At 44.0% G+C, this 18,342-nt stretch overlaps 2 non-coding genes across 2 annotated transcripts; one reads left to right on the forward strand and one right to left on the reverse strand.

Moving 5' to 3' along the window:
* The first annotated feature begins 7,549 nt into the window (after positions 1–7,549).
* Positions 7,550–7,631, forward strand: trnal-aag (transfer RNA leucine (anticodon AAG)). Its single transcript has one exon. It is a non-coding gene; the product is annotated as a tRNA-Leu (tRNA).
* A 1,739-nt stretch (positions 7,632–9,370) lies between these two features.
* On the reverse strand, positions 9,371–9,443 carry trnar-acg (transfer RNA arginine (anticodon ACG)). Its single transcript has one exon. It is a non-coding gene; the product is annotated as a tRNA-Arg (tRNA).
* Between the last annotated feature and the right edge of the window lie 8,899 nt (positions 9,444–18,342).

Below are 18,342 nucleotides of genomic sequence, written 5' to 3' on the forward strand. Positions count from 1 at the left end.
ATCACTGTCGCATTATTTTAAGTTTTGCAGCAACTCTTACTACATGGCTTTCAGCATCACTTTGAGGTAGTTCGAAACGTTCACTCCATTACTGTTAGCATCATTTTGAGTTCATTAGTAATTCTTACTAAATCACTGTCGCATCATTTTGAGATCTTTAGCAATTCTTCCGACATCACTGTCGCATTATTTTGAGGTTCGTAGCAACTCTTACTACATGACTTTCAGCATCACTTTGAGGTTTTTCGAAACACTTACTACATGACTGTAAGCATCACTGAGTTGATTAGCAACTATCACTACATTACTGTTAGCATCGTTTTGAGTTCAGTAGCAATTTTTACAACATCAGTGTCGCAATATTTTGAGGTTCGTAGCAACTCTTCCTACATGACTGTTAGCATCACTTTGAGGTTATTTGAAACACTTACTACATTACTGTTAGCATCATTTTGAGTTCATTAGCAACTCTTACTACATTACTGTTGCATCATTTTGAGATCATTTGCAATTCTTCTGACATCACTGTCACATTATTTTGAGGTTCGTAGCAACTCTTAGTACAAGACTGTCAGCATCACTTTGAGGTTATTCAAAACGTTCACTCCATTACTGTTAGCATCATCTTGAGTTCATTAGCAATTCTTCCGACATCACTGTCGCAATATTTTGCGGTTCGCAGCAACTTTTACTACATTACTGTCGCATTATTTTGAGGTTCGTAGCAACTCTTCGTACAAGACTGTCAGCATCACTTTGAGGTTATTCGAAACGTTCACTCCATTACTGTTAGCATCATTTTGAGATCTTTAGCAATTCTTCCGACATCACTGTCGCATTATTTTGAGGTTCGTAGCAACTCTTACTACATGACTGTCAGCATCACTTTGAGGTTGTTCGAAACACTTACTACATTACTGTTTGCATCATTTTGAGTTCATGAGCAATTCTTATTACATCACTGTCGCATCATTTTGAGATCATTAGCAATTCTTCCGACATCACTGTCGCAATATGTTGAGGTTCGTAGCAACTTTTACTACATTACTGTCGCATTATTTTGGGATTTGTAGCAACTCTTAGTACATGACTGTCAGCATGACTTTGAGGTTATTCGAAACGTTCACTCCATTACTGTTAGCATCACTTTGAGATCATTACCAATTCTTCTGAACTCACTGTCGCATCATTTTGAGATCTTTAGCAATTCTTCCGACATCACTGTCGCATTATTTTGAGGTTCGTAGCAACTCTTACTACATGACTGTCAGCATCACTTTGAGGTTATTTGAAACACTTACTACATTACTGTTAGCATCACTGACTTGATTAGCAACTACCACTACATTACTGTTAGCATCATTTTGAGTTCATTAGCTATTCTTACGACATCACTGTCGCAATATTTTGAGGTTCGTAGCAACTTTTACTACATGACTTTCAGCATCATTTGAAATTGTTCGAAACTCTTACTACATAACTGTAAGCCTCACTGAGTTTATTAGCAACTATCACTACATTACTGTTAGCATCATCTTGAGTTCATTAGCAATTCTGACTCCATCACTGTCACATCATTTTGAGATCATTTGCAATTCTTCCGACATCACTGTCGCATTTTTTGGAGGTTAGTAGCAACTCTTACTACATGACTATCAGCATCACTTTGAGGTTGTTCGAAACTTTCACTTCATTCCTGAAAGAATCACTGAGTTTATAGCAACTATCACTACATTACTGTTAGCATCATTTTGAATTCATTAGCAATTCTTCTGACATCACTGTAGCATTATTTTGTGGTTAGTAGCAACTCTTACTACACGACTGTCAGCATTACTTTGAGGTTGTTCGAAACACTTTCTACATTACATTTAGCATCTTTTTTAGTTCATTAGCAATTCTTAATCCATTACTGTCACATCACTTTGAGATCATTCGCAATTCTTCAAACATTACTGTTGCATTATTTTGAGGTTGGTAGCAACTCTTACTACATTAGTGTCAGCATCACTTTGAGTTTATTAGCAACTATCACTACATTACTGTTAGCATCATTTTGAGTTCATTAGCAATTCTTATGACATCACTGTCGCATCATTTTGAGATCATTAGGAATTCTTCCGACATCACTGTCGCATTATTTTGAGGTTCGTAGCAACTCTTACTACATGACTGTCAGCATCACTTTGAGGTTATTCGAACCTTTCACTTCTTTACTGAAAGCATCACTGAGTTTATAGCAACTGTCACTCCATTACTGTTAGCATCATTTTGAGTTTATTAGCAATTCTTACTCCATCACTGTCGCATCATTTTTAGATCATTGGCAATGTTTCCAACATCACTGTCGCATTATTTTGAGGTTCGAAGCAACTCTTACTACATGACTGTTGCATTACTTTGAGGTTATTCGAAACTTTCACTACATTACTGTTAGCATTATTTTGAGTTCATTAGCAATTCTTCCGACATCACTATAGCATTATTTTGAGGTTTTGAGGTACCTTTGTTTGTAACCGATCTGCTGACCAGTGAGACGCCACCACGCACGGCTGTCGGCTCCGTAAAGGAGGGAGAGGAAGTGGAAAGGACGGAGAAGGGTCGGACCAGGTCTATTTCTAGGTGACCACTCACTATCGTCTGCCATACTGCCCCTCATGGTGGGGAGTGTAGCGCTATCCTGACACAGTACATTTGTTTCATTCTTTTGCTCTTGCACTTTAATTAAAATGGACTTGACTTGAGAACGTTTTGTTTCAAAATATAGATGAATTCCCAGATTTATAGGTAGCATGAGTATGAAGTTGCACTTGCACCCGGTGGGAAAATGTCCTCTGCATTTGACTCTAACTATGTAGGAGCAGTGGTAGCAGTGTCAGCCTGGGGGCTTGGTCAAGATCAATGACAGGAGTAGCAGACAGGTAATATCCATAGCATGCTTGTTGTTTTAGAGGAGTAAGGGTACACTGTTGGTCTCTCACCTGATGCGCTGTCATCAGCACAAATGATCTGTTCCTAAACATCAAAATCTACCATCCCCCTGATTGTTTTTTACAACTGGAGTACTGGTTAACTCTTTAGAAAGCCTTCATTCAGAGCTGTGAAGAACCTTGAACCTGATATCCCAGACATCAAAGTGGGCCACTAACTGGCCAGATGAAGCTATGCTAGGCTGCTGTATTCTGAAGAGCTAAAGTAGCAGCTTCTGAGAGGGATGCTAACCTGGATGTGTTCATCTCCTACTTTAATATCAGCCCCCAACTTGGAGCTCTGACAGCCTCCAGCTTGTTGTTCCTGTTTCTGCTTCAGTCAACAGGGAACTCCAACCTGCAGTAGAATCTTCAACAATGGAATAGAAAAGTGAGGAAGAAAAACTAGAATAAACTTACAAAGCTGAGAAATGTTCATGAAGAAGAAAGGCACACGTTATGATTGAGGCCAGAAACTAAAACTCCACACCAAATGTACTTTGACTTGTAGGATAATGAACTTGAATGTGTTGAAACAGCAGATCAATGAATCCACTACCACACAACAAGATGATGACCCCCTACCACAAGATGGCGTCACAGATCCTGACGCTCTGAGCAGGAAACACCGAGCAAAACATTACAACAAAGCTCCTGTTGTTCCCTCCAGGAAAAACTGTGGCTCTGATGAGAAGAAGGATCCCAGCCTCCTCTGAGGATCCATGGCCGCACCATTGGGTAGAAGGACGATGGGGTCGGCACCAGGAGGAACCCTGGTGTCTCCGATGCAGGGAAGATGGAGCAGTGAAGAGGCCACATTGTGGCGTCCTAAAGAGGACATTTGGTGGAGCCTGAGACAGCAAACATCACGCCCCCTTCATCAGAAGAACCACAGCACCAGAAGAAAGAATCCCGGCAGTGACGACAGGCAGGATCAGGGTGACCTCCTCACCTCCACCTTTGAACCTTCAAATGAACTTTAAAAAGCTTTAGAGTGGAGAAGGACTTTAAAACATTTTATTGTTTTTTCCTTTCATTCTCATTTGTGCGATTGTCTGATTTATTAGAAATAAACACTGTCTGCTGGGTTTACATTGACTGTGATTCTCTTTTTGCATGCAAGTTGAAAGTTCTGCCAATAAAAACACAAGTATTTGAAGACCAAAGGAAGGACCCCCAAAGTCCGCACCCTGAGATCAAAGTGAGCGCTCTGATCTCAGAGGTCTGGGATATTTCCCATCCCATGGCCCTTCAAATAAGAGCCCTGTGTCTCTGTCTCAAAGTTTTCAACCGTATTTGTTTGTTAAATTAAAACCAGACGACCACTGTGGTCCTTTTTACACGGTAAGTAAAGCACAGATGCCCTGGTGGACCTGTTGGCACCCTGGACTTTGAATCCAGTGACCTGAGTCCAAGTCTCCGTTCCAGCAGGTTTCCTGCAGCCTTCAGCAGAGCTGCCATGTTTCTCTGTAGAGAACTAAGTGATGCTCTCAGCAGGTTGAGGGCACTACCAACAAGTGAGGGATGAACCTCTGACTTCCTTCTTGTCAAACAGGAAACTCCTAATACCTCATTTGAGTAAAGTACCTCATATTCCTGACATCCAAGTAGTAGTGAAGTGGAGGAAGAAGGGAGGAGATCTCCAACAGGATCCTTCTTTCCTCTGTCCTCCTTGATCTCATGGATCACCACAGTCAGCACAGACTCCTCCTGGTTAACCTGGTATCTTTCCACCCAACTGTGGGTTCTTGGAGAATTTTTCATGTCATGTCAAGAAATCAGGCTGGTGGGTTTTTCAATGAGAGAAATTCTGGTAACTTAATTAAGTGGCATGTTTGTTGAAGCAGTAATTAACTGATAAATTAAGGAAGGCCTGGCCAGTCTTTGCTCCCAGGTCATACGATGGAGTTAGAAAGTCCTGAATCAATCTGGAGTTCCATGATTTCCTTGTGGTTCATGATCCTTTTGCCAATGTAGTCTGGAACAAGAGCAAGATGAACCTCCACATAGCAACAGGTTGATTGCAGGTGATGTCAAGTTGTATTTAGAGGAACCTCCTCCTTGTGTTTGGTTCCAGGGTGGAAGGGTGAGAACTCTGGATCCAGTGATCCCAGTTCAAGTCTTGGTGGGACCTTCCTGTCTGGAATGTGTCCCATGTAATAAACTGATCAAGAGATGTTATGTGGTTCAAATGTTCTGGTTCATTTCTTGTCCTTTAGAAAAATGAAAATCATTTCTTACTGCCATGAACTCAGACTGTGTGTTTAATGTTAACAATAAATGCAACAAATAAGGAGCCAGTAGCTCCTGTGGAAAAAATTCTACTTTGTCAATGAATTAATTCAGTCTGCATCTAAGTGTCTGTCTGGATGGCTGAGCGGTCTAAGGCGCTGCGTTCAGGTCGCAGTCTCTCCTGGAGGCGTGGGTTCAAATCCCACTTCTGACAAAGGACATTTTCTCCACATTCCTATGCATCCACAATGGTAAATTCCAAACCCAGTTGAAGCTGCTCTCCACTGAGGGGAGTGAGTGGTTGAACTGGCAGCAGAGGAGGCAAAGGAGCTTCCCTGTGACGGTCCAACATCGCCTGGTTTCCTCCAACATGGAGCAGCCACCAAAATCTAACTTCAATGTTGGATCAAAGTCTGCTGAAGAAATGTGTTTTCTTTCAAGTCACATTTTGTCCATTAACTTCATTATCAGAGACTCCATCTCATCACATGACTAAAGTCTGGGTTCTGTATTGGTGGTAAAATATCCTTCCATGCCCCTCACTAGTTTGCACACAGAAAAGCATATTTTACTGGTTTCAGATCTCTTAGCTTGTTCTCTCTCTTAAACCAGCTGAGGCAGCTTTCATTGTGTGATTGATTTAAAATATAAAGATGGAACAGAACCATTGGAATCAGATGTCAGGACATTTGAAGGAATGTCAATCTCCTGTTGAAATGTTGCAGTGTGCAGCTGAGGCTCTCTGGCAGTGGCACAAGGAACCACAATGGCAGAACCTGGACCCTCCTGGAGGAGAACCACAGGTGAGGGCCTTCTTGGCTCCAGATTGATGGAAATCAAGTGTCTGAGGCTGTTAGCAGCCATGAAGTTGATCTGGTTGGCACTGGTATTTGTTCTTGCTGCAGCTCAGGAGTGATTCAGGAGAAGAGTTTCAGAACAGCCAAGGTTGGGGACTGGAATTTTAGAATTTCCCCTGGAACCAAACAACCTTGGAGGGTAAAACCTCCAATCCTAGCCACTCAGATGCAGCAGCAGAAGAAGCTGTCATCTACCCTGACAGTCAGAGCATCAAGTCAAGAAAACATCACCATCTTGTAGTTCCAAACCTTCACCTGTCAGATTCAGCTACTTCTTATTGTGGGACTTTAAACTTGAACACAATGGAATTTGGACAAGGAGTTTTCCTTCCAGTCCAAACATCATCGTCCAGCCTCCAACCAGAGGTCCATCAGTTATCATGGAGCCACAGGTGGAGTCTGGATTCTTTTCTGGAATGTGATGGCAGTGAGAGTCCTGCCAAGTGACATCACTGACATGACTGGATGACTTCAATCACGTGACTGGATGACTTCAGTCACGTGACTGGATGACTTCAGTCACGTGACTGGATGACTTCAGTCACGTGACTGGATGACTTCAGTCACGTGACTGGATGACTTCAGTCACGTGACTGGATGACTTCAGTCACATGACTGGATGACAGTGTAGATGCCAATGTAGAGGTTGGGGAAATAGTCTCTGAGAATCCAGCTTGAACCCACAGCCTCCTTGTTTTCCAAAAACCCAAACAGCGACCATCAGTCTCCCTCCAATCCTGTACTTTGGTAAACAACAAAAACAGAGTAAAAGTCTCTGGCAACATATTTGTTTCCTGTAGGGTTTCTTCATGTATGTGTGGTGTACCTGCTTTCCCAGAGGACTGCCATCTTTGTTCTGTGGGCTGACATGTTTTAGTGTCAGCACAGGTCATAGCGCTGAGACTGAACTCTCATTCTCCTCCAAGTAGTATTTCCACCTCACACTCCTGCATATATTCAAGTGAACAGGGAACACAAATTTATGCTCAACTTCTCCTGTGTATTCATCCACAGTCACTAAACAACAACCAAACCAAACAAAAGGGGTTTGCTAGCATGGCGATCAGCTGTAGTTCACCATCTTATCCAGGTCACATGACTCAGGAGTGGCGTGGCCGTCTGGCAACCAAAGGGTGGCTGGTTTGATCCTCACTTTCTCCAGTGACCATGTCAAAGTGTCCTTGAGTGAGATACTGAACCCCTCAATACTTCTGATGAGTAGGTTGGCTCCTTGCATGGCAGCCTTCAGCATCAGTGTGTGAGTGTGTGTGAATGAGAGGACATTGTTCAGCTCCTTGAGGGCTGCTGAGGTAGAAAGGCTCTGTACAAACTGAGTCCTTTTACCATTTCTTTCCTGCTTCTAGCGGCGCTGTCGTCACTTCCTGTGACCGTGGGAGGAAAGGAGTCCCCCTTCAGAATAAGTTTTATATCATGATGTTACTTCCTCTTCAACATGCCTTTAGCAGACCAACTCAGAGAACAGCTCAGTGAGGTAGTGTGGCCGAGCGGTCTAAGGCGCTGGATTAAGGCTCCAGTCTCTGAGGAGGCGTGGGTTCAAATCCCACCACTGCCATCATGTCCCAGGTCACTGGAGAGGTGTGGCAGGTCTCTTACTGCCTCTCCTCTCTCTTCCACTGAGGTCTTCAAACCTGTGACCAAAAGAAGAACCCTCCTCTGAGTCCACAGACCTGAGCATCACTACTCTGACTACCATGTTATCAGGGTGAAGTCAATGGGGAGGTAGTCAGTTGTTCCTTTGTTTTTTGACAGAGGCTTCATTGTGAATGAAATCATTTTAATTCTTTACTTGAAGTTTCACGCTGTTTCGACCGAAAAAGGCGAGTTCCTGGAGAAGATCTTCCAGGGGTCCAGGTTAAAGTGGTGCCCAAGCTGGCACCAGGCGCTGACCCAGGTCCTGCATGGGAGATACTGTCAGTTCTGTTCTGCCCTGCTCACAACCACAGGCTGGTGTTGAGGCCTGCAGCAACCAGGGCCCCAGTCACCAAGAGTATAAAGGCTGGTCATTGTGGCAGTGGGAGGAGTCAAAATGAAGACAGACCAATGTGAGCAGGACGTTCCTGGAGAAGTCAGAAGAACTTGACCATGTTTCCTACAGTACCCAGGAGGCCTGGTAGTTGTTGAAGGAAGCTCCAAAAGCAAAGAGCAGACAGCAGGACATCAAAAGAAAAGATCCAGACACTAAAACTACAAGTAGAAACAAGAAGAAATACTAAAAGCTTTGGAAAGATACTACAAGGTTGGATATACATTATTATATACACTACTATTCTCATTGACTCCTAAAGAGGGACAGGAAACATTAGAATGTGGATCAGATCAGCTGATTTCAGTGTTGAGTCCATCCCTCCATCCACTTTCTATTCTTATCCTTTAAGGGTCATGGGTGGGGGGGGGGGGGGCGATCCCAGGTGACATTGTTCAAGAGGCAGGGTTCACCCTGGACAGGTCAGAATTCCTGATGATGTCATCAGGGCTTTGACAGTAACTAGAATTCTGTCTTTGATCTCAGGAGGACATGAAAGAAACCCAACTGAGGAAAGTGGAGGAGAACATTCAGCTTCATTAGAAACACTTGAACTGTTGAACAGTAGAATTTGTTTGAAACAGTTTACAACACTGAGTGACAGGATTGAAGAGGGAAGAGTTTTCTACTTTAAATTTAATTCTAACTTTAAACTGGAGATGAACATTTTTAGTAGTTCATATTCTAACATACAGAGGAAGTCATGACATTCCCTTTTTTAAAAAAGAAAAAACATGTGAAGCTCCTCCCCCCAGCTCCAGATGGACAGACAGACATGAGAGAGGCCAGGAAGCAAAGAAGTGTTGTGCTCCTCTCCAGTGCTCTGGTGTTGTTGTGCTCTTCTCAGCTCCATCATGAAGACCTGCTGGCACTGGGCGCTGGTGGAAGTTTGCAGCTCTCACTGGAAAGTCCTGAGGCTCCTCCCACTCTGAAGCAGGCAGTTGCTCCCAGCCAGCCCTCACTTTCACTCTCTGGTGTAGGAGTGAAGAACAAAATCAGAATCAAGAACCATCACTCTTTCATTGGGGCTCCTTTCTCCTTGTTCTGATCCAGAAATTCAACAGCTTCTATCATTGATTTGACAGGAAATGTTGATGACACACTGGGATTTTTGTTCTCCTGCTGTCACTGTCAAGTGCAGCTGAACATGAGAGGTAGCAGGATCATTCATGTGTTCATGTTTCCAGCAGACAAGGAGGAAACCTGGGAGGACTTCAGTGACTTTGATCAGTGGTTCTCACTTCATCTTCTCAGTATAAAGTTCAAAGCGAGCTGGCCAGGAGTTGAACCTAGAATCTTCTGATCCGTAGTCAGACGCGTTGTCCATTGCGCCACCAGCCCTGTGAAGAAGCTGCTATGTTCATGTGTGCTTGCTTTTACAGAAAAGCCCAACAAGGTGGTGGCATTTTCAGGGGACACAATGGTGCAGTGGTCAGCACTGTGGCCTCACAGCAAGAAGGTTCAGCTCTCCTCCTATTTGGTTGCTAGGAACCTGAATCAGTCCTCAGTGGAGCCGTGCTGCTGAGGCTGAGTGAGGCTGAGTGAGGGACTGAGCAGGAGCCAGCAGGTCCAAGCAGGTTCAGGCAAACTCCCCTCGGTCCACCAACATCAAAGCAGAGGAACAGAGTTCATCTAACAAAATGGATTCATATCATCTCCTCTTGGAATGTTCTGGAACTACAAGTACACTTAAAATGGCTGACTTATGACAACAGAAGGAACTTTGAAGTAGATTTGATTTATTTAAGTCAGTGACAGTCATTTTTTCAAGAACTTAGTTCAGGTAACTTGATTGTTTTACTAAGATGAGCTTTAATGTTCTACCATTGAAACAAGACCTTCATGTATTTATGATGACATCACCAATAGGAGCCTTCAGTCTGTCAGGGGGTAGAGTTCAGTCACCACCAATGACATCAGAGTCAGAGTTAGAGATCAAAGACAGACATTAAAGTCTCACATTAAAGTCTCTCTTATTAAAAAAATTAAAGTGTTATATCTTTGAAAATATACTGCAATACATGAAATATTATATTTCCATGGATGGTAACCTCGTTCTTATATTCTTTAATATACTGCAATAGTAATGGACCCTCAATGACACTGTAGTGATGAATCTATCAAGGAGTACAAATGATTATAATCAGAGAATTTTGAAGTCAAGTTTGAGATCAGTTTGATCCTCTCTCTCTCTCTGTCTCTCTCTCTCTCTCTCCCTCTGTCTCTCTCTCCCCCCTCTCTCTCCCTGTCTCCCCCCTCTCTCCCTCTCTCTCTGTCTCCCCCCTCTCTCCCCCTCTCTCTGTCTACCCCCCCTCTCCCTCTCTCTCTCTGTCTCCCCCCTCCCTCTATCTCTCTCTCTCCCTCTCTCTCTCTCTCTGTCTCCCCCCCTCTCTCTCTCTCTCAGGAGCTTTTAAATGAATATTTTAATAAAACAGAACAGGAGACTGAAGAGTGATCACTCAAACCCACAGGCTGAATGGGACATCTCTTAAAAAATTGAACCACTGAGTAAAACCATAGAAGCGCTCCTGTCTAGTCGGTGCTAACAAGTTAGCTGTTGAGTGAGTCCAGCTGTGCTGTCTAGGAATCCTGGTCAAAAGCCTCCACACATCAAACAGCTGGTGTGTTGGTGGATCTGTGGATCCTGCTGGAAGAAGCAGGGTGGAGCTCTGAATGGTTCCTGTCTCAAAGAGCTTCTCTGTGCAGCTCCCATCAGCTCCTAAAAACAGGAAACCAGCAGATTCACTGTTGAACGGTGGCATTAAAATGTCTCAAAAGCTGTCCTGTCCACCATTTGTTGGTGCAAAGACATTTAAAAACACCAGTTGAACATTTTCCAAAGTTGCTCTCACCTTCTTTCAAACACCTGGAATGATTTCCTCCAAACCAAAAGAAACTGGTAAAAAAACAACAACAAAAACTCCTGGAGAATCAAACTCCACCGTCTGCTCCAACTGGACTTGGGACTTCAAATGACCTCCATTAAAAGCCTGCCTGCATCCCCATTCACTGACTGTTGTGCTGTGGGTCTCCTGGACAAACATGGCAGGATCCTCTTGATCTCCAGGAGTTTAAAAGAGCAGCTCTTTTAGAATGGGTTCTGGCTCCATTCAGGTTTAGAGAGCTGAGACTAAAATCACACATGAATGAAAGAGGGAACCCAACAAAACAAGTCAGCGTGAAAGAGGAGCAGATTTTAAAACTCCTCATCATTTCCACCTCCAGGAGTGAAGCCTCCCGGGACCCAAGAGGCTCCAGCTGGCAGAGGTCTCACTGGTTTCTCCACCACCTCGCTAACCTGAGCTGGAGCATCTGAGAACCAAACAGTGACCCCCTTCATTCCAGAGCCGACTCCACAAACTCTGAGCCCCCACTTTACCCACAGCCAGCAGGGCTCCTCAACACTGCATGACACACGACGACTAAATTTAACACTTCTCATCAAGAGATCTGTCACAGGTGTCTACTGTGGAGGGTCAATCTGTCCGTCCACATTCAGATCATAAACACAGCGACTCCTAAGCACCAGTAGAGCCTGCTCATCGTCCCTGGGTGGGCTCGAACCACCAGCCTCTTGGTTAACAGCCGAGCGCGCTGACCGATTGCGCCACAGAGACTCTGAGGCACCTGCTTTTCATGAAGAGTTTTCAGGCTAAATTCAGTTTGTGAGGTCCACACTGCACATTTGAGGGACCATGAAGGACAGAGGAGAGTCTGACTGTCATGGTGAAAGCCTTCAGCACTAGAGCTGAAACAGCCCCACCATCTTAACCCCCCCAGACCAAACAGGCTTCATCAGAAACAGACCCCCCTCCTAGAACATCCAGAGATCATCAGTCTCATTAATAGAACATGACAAACAATCAAGAACTTGTTATTGTTTGATCAGAAGCTGAAACAATGTTTCTATGTTTGTCAGTTCTGGTCTGAATGAAAGAGGAGGTTTTCTTGGTCATGTGACGTGGGTGAGAGTTCAACTAGAACTTCCTGATTCAACAGGATTTGAGTTTGTTGGGATTTTGTCAAAGCCACCAACCAAACCTCTGAGTGGTGCAGATGTCTGCTGCCTCCTCAGAGCAGACTGGAGCTCAGCCTCACTCACCTGTGGGAGCCCCAGCAGAGCCACCGTGTGATGGACTTTCAGTTTAGGCTCCAAGGTCCTGGATTGAATTGGTGTTTTGTGTTTTTAGGCCTCCTAGCACCGATGAATGAATGAACCATTGTTCCAGAGGGAGCTGGTGTCAGGTCAGTCCCTGTTTCTACAAGACCTCCTGCTGCAGAGCCAAACTGGGAAACATTTGAAACTCAAAATCCTGTTCTTGTCACAATCCTGGTCTCCTAAATCAAGGCCTGTTCAGTCAATGGTAGAGCAGAGAGGAGCAGAGGAAGAGAGCTGGGACCAGAACCAGAGGTTGATGGATCAAAACCATCCTCTGCTAAAAGATCAAAATAAAATGAACCTGCATCTATAGAAATGTGTGTCTGTTAAAAAGAGGTTCATAAGGATTTTGTCTTCCTCCACAATCACCAACCATTGTGAGAGTTAACAACAGTCTCCTTTCTGACTGAAGCAAAAGTTGACTTCAAAAGGTTTTTCTGATTCAACATAGCAGCTAAATTTCCATTTCTCCACTGATTATCTGTTATGGTTCATGGGGGGTGGAGCCTATCACAGCTGACATTGGTCGAGGGGCGGGGTTCATCCTGGACAGGTCACCAGTCCATCACAGGACCAACACATGGAGACAGACAACCATTCACACTCACAGTCACACCTACAGTCAATTTAGAGTATCAATCAGCCTCGTCCCCTCTTGATGTCTTTGGACTGTGGGAGGAAGCTGGAGTACCAGAGAGAACCCACACAGGAACAGGGAGAACATGGAGACTCACACAGAAAGATCCTGTGCTGGAGCCAGGACTAGAACCTGGAACCTTCTTGCTGTGAGGAGACAGTGCTGACCACTGCACCACTGTGCTGGATTTTCTGTAACATCAAGTACATCTGAACTGGCACTTGACAGTGACAGCAGGAGAACAAAAATCCCAGTGTGTCATCAACATTTCCTGTCAAATCAATGATAGAAGCTGTTGAATTTCTGGATCAGGAGAAAGGAGCCCCAATGAAAGAGTGATGGTTCTTGATTCTGATTTTGTTCTTCACTCCTACACCAGAGAGTGAAAGTGTGGGCTGGCTGGGAGCAACTGCCTGCTTCAGAGTGGGAGGAGCCTCAGGACTTTCCAGTGAGAGCTGCAAACTTCCACCAGCGCCCAGTGCCAGCAGGTCTTCATGATGGAGCTGAGAAGAACACAACAACACCAGAGCACTGGAGAGGAGCACAACACTTCTTTGCTTCCTTGCCTCTCTCATGTCTGTCTGTCCATCTGGAGCTGGGGGGAGGAGCTTCACATGTTTTTCTTTTTTTAAAAAGGGAATGACATGACTTCCTCTGTATGTTAGAATATGAACTACTAAAAATGTTCATCCACAGTTTAAAGTTAGAATTAAACTGAAAATACAAAAACCTTCCCTCTTCAATCCTGTCACTCAGTGTTGTAAACTGTTTCTAACAAATTCTACTGTTCAACAGTTCAAGTGTTTCTAATGAAGCTGAATGTTCTCCTCTACTTTCCTCAATTGGGTTTCTTTCATGTCCTCCTGAGATCAAAGACAGAATTCTAGGTACAAATAAATACACTATCAAAGCCTCCTGATGACATCATCATTAATTCTGTCTTTGATCTGTGTCTGTCCAGCCTGTCCTGAGTGGATCCAACAGTTTCCCATGGGTGACTCTGTCGTGGTCTCTCTCCTGCTGTCTCCAACTCTCAGAGTGCTTCTACTGGTTTCTCTCCATCGTCCCTGTTGCTAGGCAGAGCACTGGTGAGGACTGAGGCCAGTGATGACATCACCTCCAGCTGAGACCTGCTAGGTGATCCTGCTTCATTCAACTCTGCTGCCTCTGCCACTGCCCTGACTGGTGAGGCTGACAGCAGGTTCTCTCTCATCTAAACTCTCTGTTTACAATGGAGGCTGAAATCCTTGTGATTGGTGGTTCAATCATTAGGTCTGTTGAACTCCCAGGTGCCACCACCTGCTGTCTTCCTGGTGCCAAAGTTGTGGACATTATTGAACGTCTCCAGGACTCATCGATCTCCACCCCTCAGCTCACATCCTGATTATACAGGTGTGTGTGAATGACATCACGAAGAGGCAGCCAATCATACTTCATGACCAGCTTGAGTCTCTTGCTATTTCAAATCAGAGTCTGGGTAAATTCTGTGTTTTTTCTGGCTCCATCTCTGCTCCTTCCAGAAGCAGGGAGCATTTCAGCCTCTTTCCAGTCTGCATGAATGCTGAAAGGCTTCTGTACTGTTTGGCTTTGCTGTTCCCTGCAGCTTGGACATCAGATTAGAACGAACCACACTCACTAACTCACCTGTTCTTAACCACTGAGAGCTGATTGGGTTAAACATGGAAAAACACTGACTCGCTATGAGGATGTTCCCCTGCCCTGTGTGGGTGGAGCCAAGAGAGTAAAAAGACTGTGAGACCCAGAAATCAGGGCTTCTTCTCCTCCATCTTCAGGTGGTCAGACTGAAGTCTCAGCTCTGACTCTGGATCTGTTCTCTTTGTGCCAACATAAATGTGATTGGACCAGAGAAGTTGATGAGGATTTAGTGAACCTTTCCACTGAGGTGGAACAATCCTGGGAAGAAGGAGAGGAAATGAAAGCTTCTCAGTGTAAAGTTTTAATTAAGCTGGCCAGGAGTTGAACCTAGAAGCTTCTGATTTGTAGTCAGACACATTATCCAGTGTGCCACTACCCCTGAGATTAGTGTAGTGTGTTCATGTGTACTTGATTTTACAGAAAATCCAAAAATTCTGATGGCATTTTCAGGGGACAAAATGGTGCAATGGTTCGTGCTGTTGCCTCACAGCAAGAAGGTTCTGGGTTTGCATGTTCTCCCTGTTCCTGTGTGGGTTCTCTCTGGTACTCCAGCTTCCTCCCACAGTCCAAAGACATCAAGAGGGGACGAGGCTGATTGATACTCTAAATTGACCGTAGGTGTGACTGTGAGTGTGAATGGTTGTCTGTCTCTATGTGTTGGTCCTGTGATGGACTGGTGACCTGTCCAGGGTGAACCCCGCCCCTCGACCAATGTCAGCTGTGATAGGCTCCACCCCCCATGTACCATTGCAGATAATCAGTATAGAAATGGATATTTAGCTGCTATGTTGAATCAGAAAAACCTTTTGAAGTAAACTTTTGCTTCAGTCAGAAAGGAGACTGTTGTTAACTCACAATGGTTGGTGATTCTGCAGTAAGATCAATTTGTTTTCCACCCCTTTTTATCAGATTCACATTTCTAAACTAACAGGTTTATTTTGTTCTTTTCCTTTACCAGAGGATGGTTTTGATCCATCAACCTCTGCGTTCTGGGCCCAGCTCTCTTCCTCTGCTCCTCTCTGCTCTACCATCTATTGAACAGGTCTTGATTTAGGAGAGCAGGATTGAGACAAGAACAGGAATGTGAGTGTTGAAGGTTCACAATTTGGCTCTGAAGCCTCAGCAGGTAAAGATTCATCTCTTATTTCAGAGGTGATTTGAAGAATCCATTGTTGCTGAACTGTTGATGCTTCAGTTTCTGGACGTTCACTGGTGGAATGTTTGAGGGTCAGAGGTGAAAAGAGCACAAGTGCACCTGTTGTGTGTGATGGAGCACCAGCATGGAGGAAGTTGTCATACATTTCCAGGAAATAGCGTGAAACTTCAAGTAAAGAATTAAAATTATTTAATTCAGTGTTTAACTCCCAGGCCTCTGGAATAAAACACCAGGAACAACTGACCACCTCACCATGACTTCACCCTGATAACCAGGAGGTAACCTGGTAGTCAGAGCAGCGGTGCTCAGGTCTGTGGACTCAGAGGAGGGTTCTTCTTCTGGTCCTGGGTTTGAAGACATCAGCAGCCTTGTTGGAGTCAACTGGGATGTTCCTCTCAATAGACAGCAGCATTAAATCAGAGAGCCTGTCTGCTCCATGGCTCCTCCTGAGCTGGTCCTGGATCAGCTTCAGTTTGGAGCGTCACCGTTACACTGGAGCAGAGGTCACTGGCAGTGCTGCATATACTGGGAGGAGCCTGTGGCTCTGGGTACACTGTGCCCATGTAGTTGGCTTGAAGGCAGCTCAGCGTTACTGCACATTGTTGTTTTGGAGAGTTCAAGATGAGGAGAACACTTCAAGTTCAGGACATTTTCTTCCCAGAGTGATAAAAGCAGCCAACACCTCCAGCACAGAGAGGAGAGACCTGCCACACCTCTCCAGTGTCCTGGGACATGATGGCAGTGGTGGGATTTGAACCCACGTCTCCTCAGAGACTGGAGCCTTAATCCAGCACCTTAGACCACTCAGCCACACTACCTCACTGAGCAGGTCAGTGAGTTGGTCTGCTAAACGCATGTTGAAAAGGAAGTAACAATGATTTCAAACTTATTCTGAAGGGTGACCCCTTCCCTCCCGTGGTCACAGGAAGTGACGACAGCACCGCTTGAAGAAGCCGAGAAAGAAATGGAAAAAGGACTCAATTTAAACAGAGCCTTTCTATCTCAGCAGCCATGCTAGCAAACCCCCTTTTGTCTGGTTTGGACAGACAGACAGACTACTTTATTAATCCCTTTTGGACGTTCCGTGAGGGAAATCGCACTCTCCTCAACATACATTCACAGCACTGTTACCATAGATTAGACTAAAAATAGCAAAGAAGATATATATATGCATATATACATGTGCGTGTGCCTGTGTGTACCTGGATGATTATGTATATGTGCATAGTGACAGGAATAATCATAATATTAATTGTTGTTAATTGTTATTAAAACAATAATAATGATGATGATATAATATAATAATGATTATGATATAATATGATAAAACATATAATAGTTATAATAATAATAATAATAGCAGTAGTAACAAGAATTATATAATAATAATAATAATAATAATAATAATAATAATAATAATAATAAAAATAAAAATAATAATAATAATAATAATGTACAGTCCCTTATATTACACGAGTGTCCGGTTGTTATTGGGGCAAGCTAATGGTGCTCAGCCCTCTCCTACAGTCCTTCTGTTGGCCCTCCCCCCCTCCAGTGAGGAGTTTAACAGTTTAATGGCTCGGGGGATGAAGGAGGTCGTCAGTCTGGTTGTTGTTTAGTGGCTGTGGATGAACACACAGGAGAAGTTGAGCATGAATCTGTGTTCCTGTTCACTTGAATACATGCAGGAGCAGCAGGTGGAAATACTACTGTTTATTTTTGTTCTGATTTCAGAACTGTTGACACAACGGTGTCAGATTAAAGCATCTCCACCTTCCAGATGCTGGTCTCCTTCTGGGGTCCTGACTGACCTCCATCTTGTGTTCTGGATCCACCTGAACCCAGCAGCTCCAGATCCCTTCACTCCTTACAGGGATAGAAAATGGCTGCTGGATGGAAGTCCCCCAACTGTGGCTGTTCTGAAACTCTTCTCCTCAGTCACTCCTGAGTTGACACTGAGATGGAAACTCTGAGTATCAGGTTCAGAACAGCTGATCTGAGTTGGTCCAATCAGCTGTGAGTACATTCACCTTGAGTGTCACACGTGCACAACCACGACAAAATGACATCATCAATGGAGCCCCGATACCACGAGTCACCATGACAACCAAGAACAAAATAACAAGTTACTTTGAAACAAGACCTTCATATATTTATGATGACATCACCAATATGAGCCTTCCCAGTCTGTCAGGGGGTAGAATTCAGTCAGCACCAATGACATCAGAGTCAGAGTTTAGAGATCAAAGACAGACATTAAAGCCTCTCTGATAAAACAAAAATATAGTGAAGTACACTGGAAAAGAATATTGCAGTATGTTAAATATCATGTTTCCATGGAGGGGCAGTTTGACATTTTTATTTTGGATGCATTTATATTTTAGAATCAGAAAGGCAGTGACAGTGACATCATCGAGACAAAACGTGGTGTTACAAAGGTGAGGTGAGCAATTTTAACAGTCAATCCAAAATTTAGGCCTGAAGTTAGAAATAATATTAGCTAGCTGGCTACGTTAGCTAGTTAACATTAGCAAGCTGGTGATATTTAGCACCACCAACTAGTTAAACAAGGTCAACAGCTGTTATGATGATGGTCACATGATTTAACCTTCCTCCTGTGGGACCTGTTTTA

The sequence above is a fragment of the Aulostomus chinensis genome, chromosome 1 (assembly GCF_037954235.1).
Source record: "Aulostomus chinensis isolate RoL2024-O1b breed Wild chromosome 1, RoL_Achi_v1.0, whole genome shotgun sequence".
In the NCBI taxonomy this organism is placed as follows: Eukaryota; Metazoa; Chordata; class Actinopteri; order Syngnathiformes; family Aulostomidae; genus Aulostomus; species Aulostomus chinensis.